At 32.9% G+C, this 11,133-nt stretch overlaps 1 pseudogene; it reads left to right on the top strand.

Annotated features, from left to right (window-relative positions):
* The first annotated feature begins 2,828 nt into the window (after positions 1-2,828).
* On the top strand, positions 2,829-7,720 carry LOC114188362 (uncharacterized; annotated as a pseudogene).
* The last annotated feature ends 3,413 nt before the right edge of the window (positions 7,721-11,133 follow it).

Raw genomic sequence — 11,133 nt, 5'->3', positions numbered from 1 at the left:
CATCATTATAACTTTGATATAAAAATTAAATTTGGTCACATCTTCTATAGGGACCAAATTGGTTAATCTTAACAAAAATTAGGACCTAATTGAACAAAAATAACAAATATAGGGACCAAATTGAATATAGAATATTGACTTTGACACGTAGCACACTACTAGATTGACACGTGGACATTTAAAAAATAATTCAAAAAAAATTCAAAAAAATAAAATAAAAAATTCAAAAAAAACCACAAAGTGACACGTGGCACACTCCCGGGTTGACACATGTACATTTAAAAAAAAATTTAAAAAATTTAAAAAAAAAAATTTAAAATTTAAAATAAAAATAAAAACAAATTCAAAAAAACCACGAAATGACATGTGGCAGTCACTATTCATGGTCGTTCATGATTTAAACGGTCTTAGCAAAAAAGGACCCAATTGAACATAATTGACGAAAATTGGGACCTATTTGAACACAAAACCAAAATTAGGACTTATTTGAAAAAACTTGACGAAAAGTGGGACCAAAAAGGTATTTTAACCTTTAATTCTATAAAATCAGCTTGTAAGCACTACTACAAATATATAAAATAACTACGTAGATAGACTACGGTACCATAAAAAGGTAGTGTTGATATAAAAAACATTAAAAAGGTAGTACATACTAAAACATAACATTTTTAAAATTATTGACAAAGTTTATGTGAACCATAGTCTATACTATAAGACCCCAAAAGTTATATATAGTATTGGACTAGGCGTGTTTGATCATGAATGATTAAAAATAAACTATTAAACGAGTAACATACTAGGAAATGTAGATGAGGAATAAAATTAGACGAGTTTGGTGTATATATGTCTTAGAATAGTGAAAGTTATGGGTAAACAGGGAGTAGTCAAGTGGAAAGGTGGTTGGTGACTGAGAATAAACAGACAAGTCTAAGAAAAAGTAGGTAATATAGTGATGAACCATAAACGACTAATGTCATAGAGTCATCTACAAAGTAGATGATGAGAGTAGACGACTTAGTAAAGCCAATTATGTATAACTGGTAGATGGCCAAGTAGGAATGAAAAAAGAAATAAGTAAAGGATTAGTGGTAGATGCCTCAAGTGGTAGTGGGGAAGTCTTCAAAAAGTGGAGTACAAGTGCCCTCAAGGAAAACACATTCAAGTGCAATGTGGACACCTGATGTGAAAGGTAATTAAAACGCATTAAGATGAATCTACGGAGTGTAGGAAGTCAATAAATGAAAAATAGGTGTCAATAAAGGGGAAGATGTGTCACAAAAACAAATTAGAGTTTACATGTCTTCATTCTATATAAGCAAGGATTGATCAGATTATGTTCTTTTAGAAAACCTTGAGTGCTAAAAGCTAGGGTTCTCTTATCTTCTTTTCTTCCTAATTGAGAGTGTGATCGATTTCTCCTTCTTGTGGAAGCTTAAAGGAAATTGTGGGAAGAAGGAGTTGTTGTATTCGGGCAATAGGAAGTGGAAAGATTGTTAACAGTCTTGGTAGTAGTAGAGCTAACTTCCAAGTAAAGGAAGTTAACTTGTGCTTGTGTCTTGTTTGATTGTATGTATGTTTGTGATTTTGTTATGAGTATTAAATTCATTATGTAATTTTGAGAAATGACATTGTGAGTAGCTTGATACTTTTTGTGGATTATGTAATTTATAATGAACCATGTTTTCTTTAAATTGTGTGATTGATACCACGATAAGATGAAAGGAAACCTAAAGTCCTTATTGTGATTAACTAATTTTTAGATTTTATGTCATCAATCTTACTTCATACTAAGAAATTATGATAATTGCATTTTTATTATAACTAATGAGAATCAATTAATACAACACGGAATATCCTAGGGAGTATTGAAAAGATCGTGGAATGGTTGGATTAATCTTTCAAGTGCATATATAAATAAATCAACAAGTACAATAAGATTACCTTTCGAGGCTGAGGTCATCTAAGGAGAATTAGTCAATGAGGTCATCTAATGGGTCATTAGAGGCTGAGATTGTTTAATGAGCATTAATGTTAAGGTTGTCTAATGGGTCATTGGAGCCTAAGGTCGTCTAATGAGCATGAGATATTGAGGTCATCTAATGGGTCCTTGGAGGCTGAGATTGTCTAATAGGTCATGGAATACGAGGTTGTCTAAGAAATCATTAGACGAGGGTTCGTCTAGTAGGTACTTGTGGTAGTGGATGGTTAGAAAAGCAATTGTAGTTAGAGGTCATGGAAGTCAGATTTGTGATGATGAATATGAAATAATGCCATATAAAGATAGACATGTATGTCTGTATGTAGTAGATATTGGAGTGTTGTGGCATTGAGGCTTGAAAAAAAATATTATGTCGGTGGTATGAGACTTGGACAAGAAAGGTTAATAACAATGATGGGGATAGGATTCACTAGATCATATGCACATAGATAAATAATTCTAATTTAGTTCCAAGGAGGAACTCACTCTGTTTGTGCTTGAAGTATGTATTGAGTTTAGGATCTTGGTAAGGAGATAATCTAAACTCTTTCAACTATGGGATTAACATATAAGAAAGGAGCTGGGTGGTGAGAGTCGATGAAGTCTTCCGGGAGACAAACATGGTATGGAAAAGGATTATGCTTCTAGGGACCTGTTGAAGTTAACCCTGTTAGTGTGGTCTTCTGGTCTAGGCATGATATGAAACAAGATCATTTATGGTAGATGTGATGGACATCCTTGGTAGAGAATTGGAAGGAAATCCATGAAAAACATTAAGAGGAAGATGAAGTGCAGTGGAATTGATGATATGAACAGGAAGAGCTCTCGGCAATGGAAGTTTTTAGTAAAGATGACGAGTAGAAGTAGTGCTATGGTGTGGAAGGTGGCTAGAGGAGATGAAGAGAAGATTGGTCATGTATGCTCTCAAATTAATAGAAGTGTGGAGTGATCTCAACACTAGCATCTATTAGCATTTCAAGAGTAACCATTACAATAGTTGAATGACTCTATTTATAAGCACATAACCGACCAAATGAGAAGAAAATGCAACAAAGATGAAATGCAAATGTCGCTTGGAGGATAAGCTTGATAGGAGACCATGTGATGTAGTAGATGAGTCTTGATGATGCTAAGTGGCATGTCACACTTTCCTTGCCAAAGTCACACGCTCCATGCTACCATCACATGCTCCTTGCTTTGCTCATCCTTTGCTTACATCCAAATGTAGAGAAGCTAATGATTCTCGGCCAAGATAGCAAATTGGGCTCGGCTTAATTAATCCAAAAGTGTAGATTTTTATTGAAAGCAAAGCCTAAACAATGGCCCAATTTAAATCTAGACTACTTCCTTCATGCATTATCTCATATTTTAGAGATTTCTTTAGCCCATGTGAATAATGTAAAAAGCCCATGATTGACTTGATCATCTTGTGAAAGGCCCATGTGAATCTTTCTCATCATGCTTCTAGTGAGTTTGGCCTTGATGTGGGCTTAGGCTTGTTGATGCACTTGAGCTTAGGCTTGTTGATGCACTTGAGCTTAGGCTTGTTGGGGTCACATCAAGACGGGGATTTGTAGAGCTTATGGTACCATGGGAGACTAATGGTGGAATAAGGTGTGGTTTTCTCACTGATAGGTGTAAAATCTTTGAGACTGTCTTTCAATATATGTAGTCTTCTAAAAGATGAGTCATGAATGTGATGTTTGTTGCCTTCTACCTGGACTAAATTATTAAATTGGTTATTCACTTTGGAATAATTTAGCATTCTATATTCTGTGTGTTTGATTATTATTTTTGTTAGCTTACTCTTGCCCTTTGTTGTGTTACTTTTGTGTTCTTGCGATGATCAATGTTATTCCAAGAAAATGTTTACATTGGATTTTTCAATTTCATTTGAAAAAATATATATTGGAAGAATATAATGAATATTAAAGTTCTAATTATGAACTAGCTCTCCTCTATATGTCTCTCATTCTCTATGCTTTACTCCAACTATGTTGCGAAATATAACCATTATGTGATGGTATAAGAACTTAATGTTAAAATGATTTCAATCACTTACTTTGTATTAACGCATTTCATATTATATACTCACTTTCAAAATAACTTTGGAATGATATAAAGTATGGTTGATTTGAGAATAAGAACACCTTGGAATTGAGATGTTACATATACTACCCTGAATAGGATACAATTTTATGTGAACCATAGTCTAAACTGCCATGAATAGTTTACCCTACTACCTTTTTACTTTGCCCATGATAACCATTATTGCCTCTACCTCTATTGAATGCAAACTTTTACTCCTTCGCCATGAAAGATGAGTTCTTCCTCTATTCTTCTTTTGACTTTGTCTTAGTACCACAATTGTCCTCTTTCCAGCTTCACATCTCCTTTATTCTCATTTTCTTCCTCCTCCTTTTATTTTTCTCCTCTCGCCTTACCCTAAACCTTAAACCATTGTTCATGTTTAGCTCTTTGTGCCTCAATGACCACATTGTTGTTACTCTGTTGCGTGGCTATGTTCCTACCCAGATTGGTGTTACTCACATTCTTGTTTGAGCTTGTTTTTTCATTCCTTTCTTCACCTATTCTAATGCGTTTAAAAAATTTGTTTATGATAATAATTTTATTATTATTTGAATTATTAGGTGTTATTTAAATCATTTTATATTTTTTCTGAAGGATAATAAACTACGATTATTGAAAGAACACATAGCCTATAAGTGATAGTGGATTACACTAACACAAAAATAGTCTTTTAAGTCTATTCATAAGGGAACAAACTTAAAAAGTTTCTAGTGCCGATTTTGTAAATAAAAGTCATTACTTTAAGTTTGTTAGTTTGATAAAAAAAAACATCAATTTTTGTTTTAAGTCAATTCAAAGAAGAACAAACTTATTTTGCATTTTTTCACTTTCCCAACAAACTAAATTGATGTTTTTAAGTCTTCTAATTCTCCAATAGACTTAAATTTATGTTTTAACCTCTCACATTCGTTGTTCCACCTATAGATTGCAACTTTCTCCATCCCACGCGATTTGTGATTTGCATCCCATCTCCCCTCTAGCGATTTGCATCCCATCTCCCATCTAGTTAGTGATGTCCATTTCCAACAGTGTACCAACAAACCAGTGGCAATGGAATAATGATACGGTGCATTTTTCTCGATTTGCAATGATTTGCATTTTCTCCTCCTCCAACAATTTGTGAGCCCCGTCTCCCCTCTAGCCGGAAACTATTGACTATGTCTCCTCTGAAAACCTTAAACCCATGTCGGATCCCAAATTTGAAATTCAAGTTTGTATGTGTTTGTTCTTCTTTCTCTCGTTGCGAGATTAAGGATTTGGAATTCAATATCTTTGAAGCATTGCATTTGAAAAATAAAAATGTTTGGAAATGCAGAGTTTGATTGAAGATTTGAATTTCAAAAATTGGACCAAGGTTTCTGAGTCGCAAAACAATGTTATGCGATTTGCGATGTTCCACTCATCCCTTCTATTCCTTATTTTGCAAGGGATATTTTATGCTCTTTTCCTTTGGTTAAATTTATATATTTTTTAAAAGTTTTGAGCTTTGATTTTAGGGGCATTTTGGTTTCAAGGAATTAATTAGATGATGTTGTGGGTAAGGAAAATATTGTATTGGTGGTGGCAAAGTCAATGAAGAACCCTTATAGTGCCTTTTGCAACACCACAATTGATGTGACCCCAACAAGGCTCATAACATTCGGCCAACGCCTAGGCCCAAATCATGCTCAAGGCCCAATCCATGGCCCACATGCATCTCAAGCCCAAGCTCATCAAGAGGCCCAATAACAAGGGGCATGTTAAAAAAGATCCAATAGGGCTTCATTCAAGATGACCCAAACCCACATAGGCTTCTCACACTCTTCACATTGGCCAAAGAAGATATGAAGATTTGAAGAGGTGTATCAAAGAGCAATAAAATAACAAAAGATTGGCCCATTGTTTAGGCCTTGCTTTCTAGAATAATAAGTCAAACAATGTGTAGTTGAATTACTAAAATTGGGCTTGACTAAGCCCAATAGGAGGGGTGGCCATGAGCTATCAAAAAGTCCAAGGTGGACAAAGTGGAAGTCAACACTCCTTCCTAGACCTCATGGATCATGCATCCCATGGTGCCAAGTCCACACTGCACCCATGCGCCTCCTTCATCCAAGGGCTAAGAGAGTGTCTTCTTTTCCAAGCCTTCATCGAAAGGCTAGGAAGTTGCCTCCTTCTCCATGCTTGATCTAAGGGCCAAGATCAAGGCCCACTCCATCCAATGGCTCTCCTTTCTCATGTGTAAATGGCTTCATATAAAAGCCAAAATTTCACTCATTTGTAAACACTCTTGAATATTTTTGTGCAATAGACACTTTGAGTTGAGAACACTCCTCACTATTGCCACTTGAGAGTCATCTTTTAGAGAGCTTACTCTCTTTACCTCTAGCCCCCTTCCTAGGCTAGAACCACCTCTAAATCACTCACCCTTTCACCTATCCATTGCAAGCAAAAGCCTACAAACTTGCCTTCCACTCTTCCATGCTTCCTCCATCATTTCCACTGCACTTGGAGCTTCATGTCTCCACCAAGATCCATCAACAATTATGGATGCTATTGATATTTTCAACACCTTTGGTGACCAGTTGGTTGACCCCAAGATCTCTGATGCATTTGATGGCTTAGTACTTGGACTCATTTTTCTCTTATATGATATGTTTTCTTGGATAAATTTTTTAGAGTTCATTGAAAATGTATTTTTTTTATCAAAATTAGTTTCTGTTAGTACTTTTTTAAAGATGGTTTTACTTCTTAAATTTGTAAAAATATTGTAAAATTTTGTTCTTATACATCCTTATTTTTTTGTTAACTAATTAGTTGGAATATATTGTTTGGTTCAACATCAAGAACTGTTGTAGCTGCTACTAAAAGCTTCCTAAGATAAATGGTTTGTGTGCGAAGAAGCTAATAGGCACTTCGCACAATGGTTAGTTCCATGGCCCTTTTCCTCTGCTTTAGAGCTTTAGAAACTAAGGGTATATATGATTTAAAAAACCCTTAGGGCCAGGTCCAAAGGCTATTGTTTCTCTTTCCATTTGTCTCTCAAAGATGGTGAGTAGACGTTACAGGCATATGCACTACAAGAAAATGTCTTATTGGTAACCAATTTTAGTGACCAAAAGTTGTTAGTCACTATAGTGACCAATTTAGATGCCAATTTACAAAATAAAAACTTATAATTGGTCACTAAATTTGTCACTAATTAATTAAAGACCAATTTAGTAACTAAGTCTTTTTGGTAACCAAAACCTAGGTAGATAATTTTTAGTGATAAATTTATTTTGGTAGCCAAAACCATGGTAGCTAATTTTAAAAACTAATTTGGTGACCAATTATAATTTTTTATTCATAATAGTAACCATTTTAATAACCAATAATTTTTTACTTTGTAAATTAGTATATAAATTAGACATCATATTGACTAACAACTTTTGGTTACTAAAATTGGTTACTAATGAGATATTTTTTTGTAGTGATGTATTTAACTCTTTCTTTTACGTTTGCTTTTGTGTTTATGCATTGTTTTGAGGTATGTGAATGTGAACAGGGTCTTGAAGAAATGGAGCAGCTTGGTTTGGTTTGATTGAAGTGGCAACTAATGTACTGAACGATAGAGTTTTACTGGCAATAGTCTTCAAATTTAAATTGTTACTCCACATCAAACTAAAAATTTAAGTTTGTTGGTCAACAACAAACTTAAAATTTATGTTTGTCGAATCTAAATCTACTCAAAAATAGATTAAAAGGTCTATAATAACACACTTAAAAAACCTGATTTTGCACTAGTGCTACTGTTCTCTTAATAACTGTAGCCTATTATCATTTATAGATTAAAGTTTTTTCAATAACAATAGTCTATAAGTGACTTGTAGATTACAGTTCCAACCATCCTAAAAGGTTTGTTTTTTTACTAAGATTTAATATACTATAATTCTATAACCATCCAGTAAGTCCAAAATAAATCAAATACTATAACTTTTATTGTAATAGTAAAAAAGAGGTTTGTACTCAGTTATTAAACATACGAGAAAGTTTAGAATATAGTACATATTTAATCATATCGTAGCCGACTCAACAACTATTGCTTATTATTTAGTTTTAATCAACAACATTTCGCATAAATAAACCATCAATTTTCTTTAAAAGTATTCTTCTTTTTATATTGTTTTTGGCACTAAATAAAGAAACGTATTATTTTTTTATATTGCTTTTGGTACTAAATCACATCAGCCATTAATAAATGCAAAATCATGACAAAATTATTAAAGATTAAAATAAACTATATCATAAATACGATAACTTTAATAATACAGAGAACATGAAGTTAGACATTAATACTAAAAACAATATTTAAGCCCGAAGAAGGATTGATAAACTCTTGGACTCTTGGTCTTAATTGAGATGCTATATTGTGTTGGTATAGTAAAATATTATTTACTAAGTTGTTTTCTTTTTGAGTGATGATACACGGACACTCCTAGTTTTAGTCTACACCTACACATTACCAATAAAATTATATTTTTATCTTAATATTATAGGTGTAGAAAAACTTTTTGGTGTCCATGTAAAATTTCCCTTCTTCTTTTCATGAAAAGACATGCCAAAACCATGAAATAAAACAAATAATACTTGAAACTCAGCAACCCTAATAATACTAACCAACTTGAGATAAGAGCCTTTGTAATTCCTAAAGTAAAGAAAAAATGTATAGATAATCGAAAGTTAAAAATCATAATAAACAATCTTTAGAAAAATAAAATTTTTCAGATTAGTGGTTCTTCATTAACCTATTAATTTAGAGAACAAATTATAGGTTATATATTTTTACTACTTTAAGAATTATTTAAAAAGAGAATAACACTTGGAAGACATAATCGATGATTTATTCCATTTTGGATATTCATAGTGTAACTTGGTATGCATACATAATTGAAACAACAACATGCTGCATGTTGCAATATAGGATCAGGAATAGACCAATCCTTGGTATCATTTTCCCATGCATTACATCTACATACAAAGATAATCGTTGCATATCAAGCATAGTATATGGTCAAGAAAATTATGTAAAAAAAAAAAAAAAAAACTAGTATAAACAAATAGCATTAATTAACTTTTGAAGGAGTCAGAGTAAACCTATAAAGTAATTACAGATTTTACATCAGTTGTATATGGTCAAGAATTGGAACCTAAGACAGAATGCTCGCCGACCATTATATAAGGATTGATGCATTGTATTTGGCCGTTCTACTATTGTACATATAATACTTAGTTTTCTCCTCATTAATTTAAACAAAACAATAACATCTGACCTTTCTTCTATTTCTTTAATGACCCAATTTCGTCTTCTTTCCACACACTCACATGCATCAACTTCCATTGTCTAATATCATACACCCTTTCAAGCATTCAATCATTAACTCAGATCCCTTCACATTGTTTAATTTATCATGCAAAGAGAGAGAGAGAGAGAGAGTTCAATCATGAAACTCAACTAAATAAGGGTACCCTTCTGAAAAATGTCGACAAAAAATGAGAATTGGTGAGATGATTATATATTATACTAGTTTCTTGTATCATTGACAGTTGGACAAAGGCCCATTTTCTGTTGGGTGAACCCAGTAGGTATGTTATGCAGAAGCAACGAAATTGTATAAAAAGAGAGAAGATGCTCAAAGTTGGCAAATGAGTTCAATGATTTCATTGATCCTGAACTTGCGAGTTGCTTGTAGTTATTTCAGTTAGAGACCACCTGTCTCGAACACAGACAAAGTAATGACTTAACATGCATGAAAATTAAAAACAAAAACTATATAGGCATCATCCCTTTGTTCAGGTAAATGGATTTATATTTATTAATGTGAAAGTTAAGTTATGATAAGGGAAATGGCTTATAAAAATTGAGGATATATTTGTGCATGCATATTTTTATACAAGTTGCATTTTATACTTTATTATACTGCCGATGTGTAATCAAAAATACAAAAATGCGTAGAGTCACATAATGTGAACCATCACTTAGTCTGGATCCTAACCCTATAGACATAATTTTGTATATTAACTAACTTAAAAAACAAACATATATTCAAATATGATAAAATTACAATATATATATATATATATATATATATGTATATGTATACATATATATGTATATATATATATATATATACAGATATATGAATGATATGTTATAAATTAGTTTGCACGTTTGAATTAAGTTAAAACATAAATTTTAATATAATTACAAAATTAAATAGTTTTTTCTTAAGTAGAATGGTAAACTTGTCGTTGATGTTCTTTATATGGTATGTATCTGTACTGTCCAAAGGTGGTCGACCTCCTCGTATTCACCAAAATCGATGTCACATAGATGGGTTGAGTAAAGTTTCTAAGATTTGGACCGAATTATGAAGGACGAATCAGAAAATCTATACAGATCCAACAGTAGATCGCCAATGGGCCAAGTACAGGAGTGGACACAAAAACGAGATTCGAATTAACATTACTTAAGATCTTTTGCAATATTGGGTTATTATTTTTTGTTAATTTTTGGATTATCATTTTTGTGATTTTATCTTAATATTTGTAACTGAAATATTATTTTTTTTGGGAGAGTAAAAACCATTTGTAATTATTTTGTCTATACAAAAAATGTTAACTCTCACGGGATGAAACTAATTTTGGCCTAAAGGTATTCATAAACTGAGTCAAGATAGGTTTTGATCATTTTTTGTCTTCGATAAAAGGCATTTAGTTTTTTACTAGAAAAATTAGCGTCCACCGTGGGTCTTGTTAAAACTTGATCCCAAGTTACATTCAACAAAGAATCTATGACCACTAGGAATACTAGGAGCAATGGCGGGGACGGACAAGGAAGATAGGGCCCGAGATGAGGGTTTGAGGGTTAGAATGCAGCAAGAAGTCAAAGAAAATGTGAACGTATGCGACGACAAGCGGAAGAAGAATGAGAACAATTACGATGAGAAATCAAGGAGGAGCATGAGAGATTGAGAAAGGAAATTGAGGAATCACGTCGTCGTCTAGAGGAGGCCTTTCGTCAATAAGAACAATTACAAAAAAGTAAT

This window comes from Vigna unguiculata, chromosome 1 (assembly GCF_037176805.1).
Source record: "Vigna unguiculata cultivar grain cowpea cultivar isolate G323 ecotype 2 chromosome 1, ASM3717680v1, whole genome shotgun sequence".
Lineage (NCBI taxonomy): Eukaryota > Viridiplantae > Streptophyta > Magnoliopsida > Fabales > Fabaceae > Vigna > Vigna unguiculata.
Note: the sequence above shows the minus strand (reverse complement) of the source record. Positions and strands in the feature narration are given on the sequence as shown.